Source organism: Diceros bicornis, unplaced genomic scaffold (genome assembly GCF_020826845.1).
Source record: "Diceros bicornis minor isolate mBicDic1 unplaced genomic scaffold, mDicBic1.mat.cur scaffold_117_ctg1, whole genome shotgun sequence".
Classification (NCBI taxonomy): Eukaryota; Metazoa; Chordata; class Mammalia; order Perissodactyla; family Rhinocerotidae; genus Diceros; species Diceros bicornis.
In genome coordinates, this window is record NW_026691040.1 from 1,010,051 (window position 1) to 1,022,215 (window position 12,165).

Genomic DNA, 12,165 nt, shown 5'->3' on the forward strand with positions numbered 1-12,165 from the left:
TACATTTTGGGCAACTTTCCATGTCAGTCCATATAGACCTAACTCATGCTTTTTAACAGCTGCATAGTATTCCATTGTATCCATGAGCTATAGCTGCGCCAGAAATAGCTAGGTAGCCAAAGATCAAACAAAAACTCCACACTCCCCTTTCCGTGGTGTGGAATTGTCACTAGGAGGCAGCCGCCCAACCATGGACTACATTTCCCAGCTCACCTTGCATCCAGGTATGGTCATGTGACCGTGAGCAGAAGTGACATGTGTCACGGCCTAGGCCAGGCCTAGGCTTTTATCAAGTGGGTGTGCCTTCTCCACTGTTTCTTTCCCCTTCTGCCACTGTCTGCAGAAGACTCTGAGACCCTAGCTTGGCTGAGCCCCAATACAGAAGGATCTGGGTCCCTGAATCATCCCATGGAGGAAAGCCACTCACTAGCCAGAAATATCTGCGTTGGACTCTTAAACAAACAAGAATTAAATTTCTTTTTATTAAGCCACTGACTGTTTTGGGTTTATTTGTTACAGTAGCTGGAGTTACTCTAACAAACACAACAATTTACCCAATCAGTCCCTGAGTGTAAGCAAACATTTAGTTTATTCCAGGTTGTTACCAGGATAGTATTAACATGCCCATTCTTGAGTATATAGCAAGGTATCTCTGTATGTTATATGACTATCTCTTTGGAGTAAATTTCTGGATGAGCGGTTGCTGTGTCAAGTGTATGTCCGTTTTTATAATATTTTATTAAGTGTAATATATATAGAAAAGTGCAAGTATCATAAGTGTACACTTGGATGAACTCTCACAAAGTTAACACACCTGTGTTTATGCATTTTTAATCCTGATAGTACAGAATTTTCTCAAACGTTAAGCCTTTTGAATTCCCATTTATAAATTCCTTGTACAACCCTCTACCGTACATTTCTCACACTCTCTATGTGGGGCACATATTCTTCATTTATCCATCTAACTTGCCCACACTCTGCCAGGCTTGGACTGGGTCCCAGAGCTATGGAGATTAATACAATCTCTTTCTCACCAAGCAAAGGCTTTCTGGGCTCAGGTTTATTAAAAAATTTTATTAAAGATTTTTTATTATTTAAAAAACAATAGTTTTTTTAAATCAAGGATGACCTTTTTGGGCATATATTGATGTAATTTTCTCTTTTCCACTTATAGGGATGTGAACCTCCCCACCCCAGCTCAAACCCATCCTGCCAAAAGATTTCATCTCATTCAGGAAAATTTAAGATGTCTTAGCTGCAGACACACAATGACAGCCAAAGGTAACGTTCAGGTTTTCATTATCAAATTGGGTTTTTGGGTTCCCAAGAAGGCAATAGTCTTGAAAGCAAAGCCTTACAAGATGCATATATTTTGGGAGTCTAATGTACAAAATGGTAACTATAGTTAACAATAGTGTACTATATACTTGAAAGTTGCTAAGAGTAGATCTTGAATGTTCTCACCACAAAAAAAAAAATGGTAGTTATGTGAGGTAATGAAGGTGTTAGCTAATGTTATGGTGGTAACCATTGTGCAATATATAAGTGTATCAAATCAACATGTTGCATGCCTTACATTTGCACAATGTTATATCTCAATTCTATGTCAATAAATGTTTTTTTCAATAGCCAGGCTTGGAGGACTGGAAGATAGAGATTTCATTAAGCTGTGGCGTAGAGAGGACTCAGGATATGATGTAAGGGAAATACCTATTATATAGGAAGGGTGAAAACTGAAGGAAGCTAAAAGAGAGCTAAGACGAAGAAGACTCACCAGGATTCCTGCTTCTCTGCCATCTCCCCTCAAGGCTAAATATAAGTGGTGATGGGTCACCTGAGAGATTTCCAGATAGGAGTGGGTGAATTTAGAGGCATCAAGGCTAAGGGTTAACTTCTCCCAACAAAAGCTTTCTTTCTGCTGTTGCCACATCCAACGTGGTGTGGGAGCCAAGGATTAGAACAAGCAGACGGAGAGAGCTGGTAGGTGACCCAAGAAAACTCTTATGGTTTCTGTAGCCTGGACATGGAAACCAGGAGCTACTGCATGGACCCCTTGGAGATGCTGAGCTTCTGAGAGGATTGATGGACAAGCAAGAACCAAGATGGGGCCATGCTCCATCTGTAGACAAAACACCGCACCTGGAGTCCACACTTCACAGCTACAAGATCCCATAAGCTGCCCCTATGCCAATACCCAGACACCATCTTGGGAGGAACAAGGGTAGGGTGAGAAATTTTGAAAGATTAAGTCTTCACACAATATAAACGGGGTTTCCCAAATAAGCTAAACCAAGAAACTGAGACACTGAGAACACTGAGAAAACTAACACTGTTTTCCTCCTCTATCCAGTAGGAGCTTATATGGAAGATGAGAATACTTAATGAAACATTAAAAAAATGCATTTTTTTCCACATTGAGTTGTAGTTTGAGTAAATTTCATGCCCATTCCCACCACGCTACCATTTATGAAGCTCTTATCACGCACACCAGGTGGTTTAGAAAGTTACCCCTTTTGACTCAAGCTTCACAACATCCCTGTGGGATAGGAACCTTGTTATCTGTACTTCATAGCTGAGGAAACTGAAGATCAGAGAGGTAATGTGACTTGCCTGAGGTCACACAGCAAGTCCAAGGCACAAAGGAAAGAGCTTGGAGTGGGAACCAGGAGACCTGGAAGTTATCCCTTGTTCTGCCACTAACTAGCTCTCAGCAAGTGACCAGCTGTCAGCCTCTGAACAAAAGAATCTCCTCTCCAGAAGACGTCCTCCCACCACATTGGACATATGGATTCTCTTGGACCAACTTACGCCATGCCACTGATTCCGGTGGGGTTAATGTGACTGTTTCACAGCTACATATACCACAACACCCTGTGTAGAAAGAAAAGAAAAATACCATGAAGCAGCAAGAAGCTTTTTGGGCTCAACCTTAAAAATTACTCCTGGCATGGCCTCAGGTTTGATGAGCTTACATGAGAGACCCAATTGAGTGAGAAACATACATTACTGCACATAATCTTCACAGCCACCATTCCTGCTTTTCTGCACTTTATTTTGGTTTTTCATTTTGATTGTATTCATTTTCTTCTCAATTACAAAAATAGCTCCAGCCGGTTTTCAAAGATGTACAATAAAACACGCATTCTCAAAAGGAATGACATCTCCCCCAAAAGGGCAAAACTTGGTTCTTTTGGGAAAGATGAAAAAAATCTTACTCTTTTATGTATAATACACATATAGATATACATATAATACACAAATAGATGTACAGTCTACCTGTGGTATTAAAATTTCATGAAATGGTAGGGCAATTAGTTTTTTTAAATATCTAAAAGGCAGTGTAGTCCTCCAGCATTTAGCTCTTCTCCAACATCATCATCATCATCATCATCATCATTATCCCTCACCACCGTCATCATCACTATCATCACCACCACCATCATCATCATCACCACCATCATCACCTTCATCACCACCACCATCATCATCTTCATCAGCACCACTGGCACCACCACCACTACCATCATCATCCTCTTCATCACCACCACCACCACCACCATCATCATCATCACCACCACCACCATCATCATCTTCATCATCACCATCACCATCACCACCACCACCACCACCACCACCATTATCATCACCCTCACCATCAACATCATCAAAGTCATCATCACTACTCTTTGCTGGTTGACTTCAGGGCATAACGAGGGGTGCTAATGGCTAATACCAGTGCTAACACCCCAAAGCAACAACTCTGCATTCCTGCATTTGGAGTCCATGACTTATCTGCTCCTTCTGATGAAGCCTTCCAGTCAACCAGTTCCACAGACCCAAACTCCCAACACTCCAACTCACCACCACTAACTGAAATTCTCTTGCTCATGAATTATCTTAGAGGCAACCGAGTATCGTATTTAAGCATACCAAATCTGGCATCAAAATATGCGGGTTTAAAAATCTGGCTTCACCAATTACAGACCATGTGGCCTCAGGGAAGTTATTTAATATCATCATACCTAAGTTTCCTCCTTCATGAAATAGGAGAAACTCTACAACAGCAGAGGAAACCCACACTTGTCACTTAGAAAAGATCCCTCATTCTTAGATTTGAACCCATGACCCAAACTCACAAGACATGTCAAGGAAACCACAACATAGAAGATAAACAATACCAAGATAAACTGACGCCTAAAGAAGAAGCAATAAGAGGACAGACAGAAAGTCTCCATCTCATTGTTCTGATCTCAGCACAAATATCACCCCCTCAGAAATGTCTTTCCTGACTTCCGCCTTCAATACAACCCCCAGTCACACTCTATAACAACTTCTTTCATAGCACTTATTATTACCTGAAATGCTTTTGTTTATTATTTGTGGTAGCATAGTGGAGTGATAAAGCATACAGACTCTGGACCAGACTGCCTGGTTTTAAATCCTGGCTCCACCCCTTACCAGCTAAGTGGTCTTGGGCAAGATATTTAATCTCTTTTGCCTCAGTTTTCTCCTTTGTAAAATGGAGCTATTGATGACCCAATATCAGAGAAATTCTGTGGAGGTTGAATGCATTCTATATTTGAGGAACTTAGAACGATGGTAAGTGGGTGGTTGCTGTTACTGTTAGTAGATTCTTTTCTGCCCACCCCCTCTCACTAGGATGTTAGCCCCACGAGAGCAGGAACCTCGTCTGTTTATTCACTTCTCTATCCTCACTACCTAGAACAGCTCCTGATACATAGTAGGTACTCAGGAAATACATGTCAAGTGAATGGCTATAAAGGAATTCTGCTCTGACGGATGGAATTCCCTGAGCTAGAGTGATTTTTGTCGACGGTCCCCCAATAAAGGTGTTTGCAGTGTCCAACCTACATTTATGACCTCTTGGCTGGACGGTCCATGGCCCTCCCTTTTTCCTACAGCCTGTTTCCAGCCCAGGCTTCCCCGAGTGCCCCATTCAGCCTCACACTCACCCCAGAAGAGGAGCAAGCTGAAGGTCCACATCGTGCTGCGTTTCTGTCACTCAAAGAGGGGAAACTTTTCTCTGTTCTCTGGGTTTTCAATTACAGAAAGTGTGGGAAGAGGGCAGGGGTGGAGCTGGAATTGCTCAACACTGAGAATATCATGACCCTTTTTGCTGAGTTGCTCCCACTAAATGAGGACAGGGTGGCAAACTCCTTATTTTCTCCTCTCATCACCGTGAAGAAAAATTGGTCTGGCTGCTGTGTCACCATGTTCTCTCTCTCCTTCCCTCCTGCTCTCTTTTTTCTTTCCCCACCAACATCTACCTCCCATCTCTCATCACTTTCCTCCATTGCACCCAATAATAAATGGGCTTCCACCACTTGACCCCGATGAGGCAAGTCCCAACTCAAGGGTCTCTTCCCAGCCTGCTCCATAAAAATAAGCACCATAGCCATCATGTACCAGGCACTGTGTAGACACATTGCCAACAAAATTTAATTTCATCATCATGTCAACATCGTAAAGTAGGGATTCCCACCCCCACCTATTTTACCAAAAAATACAAAAGGAAACTGAGGCTTGGAGAAGAGATGTGACTTGTCCAAGATTACTTGGACCTGAAACTTGAACCCAGGACCCTCTGAATCCAAGGTCTAGAGTATAATCATTTCATCTGCCTTCAGCTCTCCGCTATATCTGATCATATCCATCATCACCACAATGCACAACAATACTCCCACCCCATTCCCAGCCCTCCAACCCAACCCAACACACACATGCACAATCTCATACATATGGAGGTTTAGTAATGCCTTAGTTGGGGTCCCCCAGAAGCAGATGCTGAGACAAGAATTCTGGTAAGAGTAGTTCATCAAGGAGGTACCCAAAAACTCCAGCTAGCTAGGGGGGGAAGTGAGATAGGGAAGGGAAAGAGCCCACAGTGGGTGTGTTATCAAGCAGGTTACATAGTGAGAAACTGGATCTTAATCTCCCTGGCACCTCTAGAAGGCAGCATAGACAGCACTTTTCAGAGTTATCCTAACTTAGGGGTGAAGGAACTGGGGTGTTTATCCACCAGCTCCTGTCACTCACAGATTGAGGCTCCAGAGTGTAACTCTCTTGATAACAAAATGCAGTGGCTGGCAGATATCAGTCTAGTGTGTCCTGAGGGGTTGAGGGTCACGGGGGTGGGCAGGCATCAAGAGTATCTGCTACAAGCTAAAAAGTGAGATGGAAAGACCAGGCCCAAGTTCTTGGGAAGAAAAGCCCCACTTGTCTTTGCATTCTCCCTTTTGATCTGTGCAAGGCAAGATACCCATCTTGGAGTTATGATCACTGAAGCAGATTCATCAAGGGACCCTGCCCCAGTGAGGCTGCAGTCAAGAGCCAGCATGAAAATGCAGCAAATTCCACCAAGAAGGAGGATAAACAGAGCTGTGTTGTGTTTGAGAAGCACTGGAGGGTAAAAGCAGACTCTGGAACCAGCTTGCTGGGGGGTTCAAATCCCATTTCCACCACTTGCCAGTCATGTGTTGTCCTGGGCAACTTCTCAATCTCTCTATGCCTCAACATTCCCATCCATAAGATGGGCCCAGTAATGGTAGGATCTACTCCGTGTGGCTGACATGAACATCCGAGGAGTGGTCATATGTGATGTGCCTGGAACAGAGCCTGGCACACAGGAAATCTCCAAGCGTTGGCTATCACAGTGAGAGGGTCTGAGGTCAGACAGACCTGGGATCAAATGCTGACTCTGCAAGATATTCCCAAAGTGACCTTGGGAGATGACTTGCCTCTCTGGGCCTCAGTTTCTTCATCTGGAGAATAGGAATAACAATAGGTCCTGTCCCAAAGGATCGCTGTGGAAGGGATGCAGTAATGTCTGGTAACATTGCTACCTGGGAGGGGATGCTGGGACTTGCACTTTCTTCTATAATCCTTGTTCAATGCATCCAGGAGTGTGGACCCTAGAGGCAGAAAGACCAATGGGGTAGCTTTAACAGATGTTCACAAATTCTTTGATACTCCTGCGTTCAAGAGGGGGAGCCTAATTCCTCTCTCCTTGAGTGTGAGCTAGATTTAGTGACTTGCTTCTAATGAACAGGAAAAGGAGGATGTGACATTGTGTGACATCTGAGACACCTGAGGTTGTAAGAGTCATTGTGGCTTCCTCCGTGCTCTCTCTTGCCAGGATCACTCACTGAGGTGAAGCCAGTCACCATGCTGTTATGACACTCAAGCAGCGCAGTGGCGAAGCCCCTGTGAGGAGGAACTGAGATCTCCAGCCATCTGTTTGACTGCCACCTCATTAGAGACCCCAATCTAGAACCACCGAGCTAGGCCACCTCCAGATACCTGACCCCGATACAGTATAAGAAAATAAAAATATGTTGTTTAAAGTTGTTAAGTTTTGGAGTAATTTGTTACACAGCAAGAAGTAACTAACACACTGAGAAGCAACGTTTCCCCATCAGTAAAATGACGATAATAACTTCATAAGGTTTGAGGTTTCATGTGATAAAATCAAAAAATCCTGCATTACAGATTAAATGCTCAAGAGTATTAGTTACTGTTGTCAATATCATTATCCCACTATGCCAAATGGCTACAGCTACTCATAGGAGGCATGGTACCAGCCACAATTGAATTGAAGAGGTCGCCAAAGATCATTTCATCCAGTATCTTCTGAAGTGGGTGAAAGGGTTGAGGCTTTATCCTCAGGACAATTTAAGGAGGTTCAGGAAGGGAGTAATGGGCAGGTTGGTGTTTTACAACACTTGTGCTGTGTAGAGTGGGTGTTGCACAGGATGTGGTCATGGGTGGGGAGACAGGGAGAAAGTGAGGCTGATCCAAGAGAGAGAAAAGAGTGGTGGTGGTCTGGTCTAGGACAGGGGCTGTGGAGATGGAGAGGAATTTGGGAAGTAGGAAGAGAATTGGGGTAACATCAGGATGTGGGTGGGGAGTCTGAGACAGAAGGAAGAGTTGACTTTTGGAGGTTACATTAAGGAATTGGAAGGTTTTCTGATCAAGCCCAGATTCCTCGTGGGGATGGGAATGGGATGAGGTGATGAATGAGTCTTCTGCTGCTGCCATAATGAATCACCACAAACTTAGAGTCTTGACACAACACAAATTTATTATGTCACAGGACTGGAAGTCAGAGTCCCACATGAGTCTTATGAGGCCGAAATCAAGACGGCAACTGGTCTGTGCTCCTTCTGGAAGCTCCAGAGGAGAATCCATTCCTTGCCTTTTCCAGCTTCTGGAAGCCACCTGCATTCTTTGGCTCAAGACCCCTTCCTCCAGCTTCAAAGCCAGCAGTGTAGCCTCCTCAAATCTCTCGCTTCAAATCTCTCTCTCTCTCTTCTTCTTCTACCTTTTCCTCTTTCTCTCTCTCACCCTCTCGAGAGATAGACAGATAGATAGATACACACATACATACATACATACATACATACATACGTACATATATAGATACATAAATACATAGAAACATAGATACATATATAGATACACAGACACATAGATCCCAATCTCTCTCTCTCTCTCTCTCTCCCCCTCCATCTCCTTCTCTTATTCTCTCTCTCTGACCCTTGTGCCTCCCTCTTAAAAGGACCCTTGTGATTACATTGGACCCGCCTGGATAATCCAGAAAAATCTCCCCATCTCAAGATCCTTCACTTAATCACATCTGCAAAGTCCCTTTTTCTGTGTAAGGTCATATATTCACAGATTCTAGGGATTAGGATGTGGGCAACTTGGGGTGGGGAACCACATTATTCTACCTACCGCAGATGGGGTCTGGGGTCTTAGTGAGTGATTGAGCACACAAGATGCCATTCACCCTTCAAACCCAAAAGAGGTGACCAAGGCTATAATATCTGGACCACAGAGGTCCTGCAAGGATGAGGGAAGTCGTAAGGGGAGAAAAAGGGGAAAGATGGGATGGAGGAAATGAACCATTCTAGTCAAGCGATTGCAGAAACCTAACCCCTTGTGACTTTCCCAGCAAAGGGGAAATCTAAGGACACTCAAGATGGAAGAGGTCAGCCTGGAGGAGCCCCAGAGATGTCACTCATCCTCACACTGTGTGTGGGGGGCTCCAGGGAAGCCCTGCCCACCTTGACTATGCTCCTTCTGTGTTCTAAACCCTCCCATGGCTCCCTATTACCTTCAGGATGAAGTCCATGCTCATTAATATGGCACTCGAGACCCTCCCTCATCTTACACTGGTCTCCCCCTCTAGCCTCCCCACTCCCCCAAAACCCCAGTCATCTTAAACTAATTGAAGCCCCCTGTAGCAGACACTGTTGATGCCTCCCTGTCCAGCCACCCTTGAGCAGCTGGTGCACCCATCCCCCAGCTTCCGGGGGTGTCGCCTGCTCACAGCTCACAGCTTCCGCTTCCCCAGAGGACTGCTTTCCAGTCCAACAGCTGCACAAGCCCTCTGACCCAGCCCACAGCCAATAACTGGTGGTCACAGAAGTACAAAAAGCCAGCCCTCGCCCCAAGGTGAGATCAATTCGGTGGTGTTGTTCAGGCTACAGGGCTCCCCAGGGGATTAGGCTGAGGCTAGATTCCAACTGAGACCACCTCCTTGCTCAGCTCCTCCCTCTGTCCTACCCTGCTCCCCTCACTCCTCCTCTGCTAAATGTCCTCCCTCAATAAACCCAGTGCACAAGAATCCTCATGGCAGGGTCCAAGTTCCCAGACCCCAACCAATGGCCAATTATGTTAATATTTTTCTGCACAGGTGATATTCAAAGTATAGGATTCCTGGTCTGGGCAGGGCACTGACCATACAGAACGGACACTGGCTATGAGCCTCAGACAAGATCCTAGGGGCCACCCCTGGTGCCAGCCACTAACTCATCAGTAGCTGGATTGGGGGATATCTTATGGTAAAGGCTAGATATGCAGCTGGACTGAAGTCGTGATTTACCAACTAGAATGGAAATATATCCATACACTTTTTTAAGTTTAAGATGTACAACGGGTTGATTTGATATATTTACATATTGTAACATGATTACCACTGCAGCATCAGTTAACATCTCCATCATGTCACATGATTATCAATCCTTTTTTGTGGTGAGAACATTTAAAATCTAGTCTCTTTGCAACATTAAAGTAAACAATACGGTAATGTTGACTATAATCACTATGCTGTGCTTGAGATCCCAAGAACTTATTCATCTTATAACTGCAAGTTTGTACCCTTTGGACAACATCTCCCCATTGCACCAACACCCCAGCACCTGGAAACCACCATTCTACTCTCTGTTTTTACAAGTTCAGCTTTTCTTAGATTCCACCTATAAGTGAGGTCATACAGTACTTGTCTTTCTCTGTCTCACTTATCTCACTTAGCATAATGCCCTCAAGGTCCATCCATATTGTCACAAATTGCAGGATTTCCTTCTTTCTCATGGTTGAATAATATTCCATCATATATATGTCACATCTGCCTTATCCATTCTTCTGTTGACAGACAGGTTGTCCCCACATCTTGGCTATTGTGAATAATGATGCAATAAACATGGGGGTGCAGATATCTTTTCAATATCCTGTTCTCATTTCCTTTGCATATGTACCCAGAAGTTGGATTACTGGATCATATGGTATTTATCCAAGAGAAATAAAAACATACCTCCACAGAATGACTCACACACAAATGTTCACAGCAGCTTTATTCACAATCACTGAACACTGGAAAGAACCCAAACGTCCATTGATAGGTGATATATCTACACTATGAAGCGCTGACTTGCTCAATGATGTGGATGAATCTCTAAGACATTATGCTGAGGAAAAGAAATCTGACGTAAAAGACACAAAAGAGTAAATGCTGGAATAGTTCTGTACTAGTCAGGGTTCTCCAGAGAAACAAAACCAATAGAAGAGAGAGAGAGAGATCTTAAGGAATTGGCTCATGCAGTTGTGGGGGTTGGCAAGTCCAAAATCTGTAGGACAAGCCAGCAGGCTGGAGACTCAGGTGAGAGTTGATGCTCTAGTCTTGAGGCTGAAGGCCAGACACTCAGGCAGAATTTCTATATTTCTACATTACTGTCTGGAAGAAGAATTCCTTCCACTCTGGGAAACCTCAATCTTTGCTCTTAAGTCCTTCAACTGACTGGATGAGGCCCACCCACATTATGGAGGGCCATCTGGTTTTCTCAAAATCTACTGATTTAAGTGTTAATCACATCTGAAAGATACCTTCACGGCAACACCTAGACTGGTGTTTGACCAAACAACTAGTCCCCACAGTCTAGCCAAACTGACACATAAAGTTAGCCATCACACAGTCCAACAATAGGAAATTTTAGAGGTTGCAAACCATATATAGGGGAGAGAGGAGGAACAAATCAATGGTGGCCTAGGGTGAAGCAGAGGGAGGGATGTATCAGAAAAAGCCTCGAGGAAAGTGAGGGGGATGATGGAAATGTTATCTTGATTGTGACAGAGGTTGTCAAAACACAGCAAATTTTACATTGTGAAAGGAAGCCGTGTGTTGTATGTGAATCATCCCTCCAAAAGTTGATAAGATTGGCTCCAAAATAAAGAGTGCCCACCATTCTGCCAAGTTATTTTATTGCCCATTCTATATAAAGGGACAAAATTATTTTATGCTATACAAAGGGACCAAAAGACATGAGTTTTGAGTTTCTCCAGAGAATCGCGGTCTCTTAAATTTGTTTTCATATGGGGCTTGATCTCATTTCACAAAGATAAATACATTTGACCTTAGAAAGCTAAGATACAACCTCTAGCTATACTTCCTTAAAAATCAAGATAAAACAATAAAAATGTGTACAGTTTCTATTTCCTAATTGCACACTGACTGATAAGAAATATTTCTTGGAAACCCCTTCCTTAGCAATAATTAGAGCTCGGCCACACTCTTTTCAATCTACATTGTGTGCTGTTCTGTGAATGTGTCACAATTTGCTTTCCCACCCCCTTGGAGCAGATTCCTGGTGTTTGCAAGCCCTGCTGGACACACACGCTCCCTCTGCAGATTACTGCAGAAACTCAGATCCACGAATGCTCTTACTTATCATTCCATCTCAAAGGCAGAAGGAACAGCTAGAAGAACTGTCACCCTAGACCTTCAGACACTCCCAGAAGTAGAACCAGAGGAAGATGTGAAAGTGCAGAAGCTTGGAGAGGAAAATAATACATCATCACATTTGCTCC

General features: G+C 43.8%; 1 protein-coding gene and 1 long non-coding RNA gene across 2 annotated transcripts in view; both read left to right on the forward strand.

Annotated features, from left to right (window-relative positions):
* Positions 1–12,165, forward strand: part of LOC131402495 (centrosomal protein kizuna-like) — a 161,559-nt gene that overhangs the window by 49,343 nt on the left and 100,051 nt on the right. The window lies entirely within an intron of this gene.
* On the forward strand, positions 1,205–7,368 carry LOC131402501 (uncharacterized). Its single transcript, XR_009218722.1, has 2 exons — positions 1,205–1,281; positions 7,157–7,368. It is a non-coding gene; the product is annotated as an uncharacterized LOC131402501 (long non-coding RNA).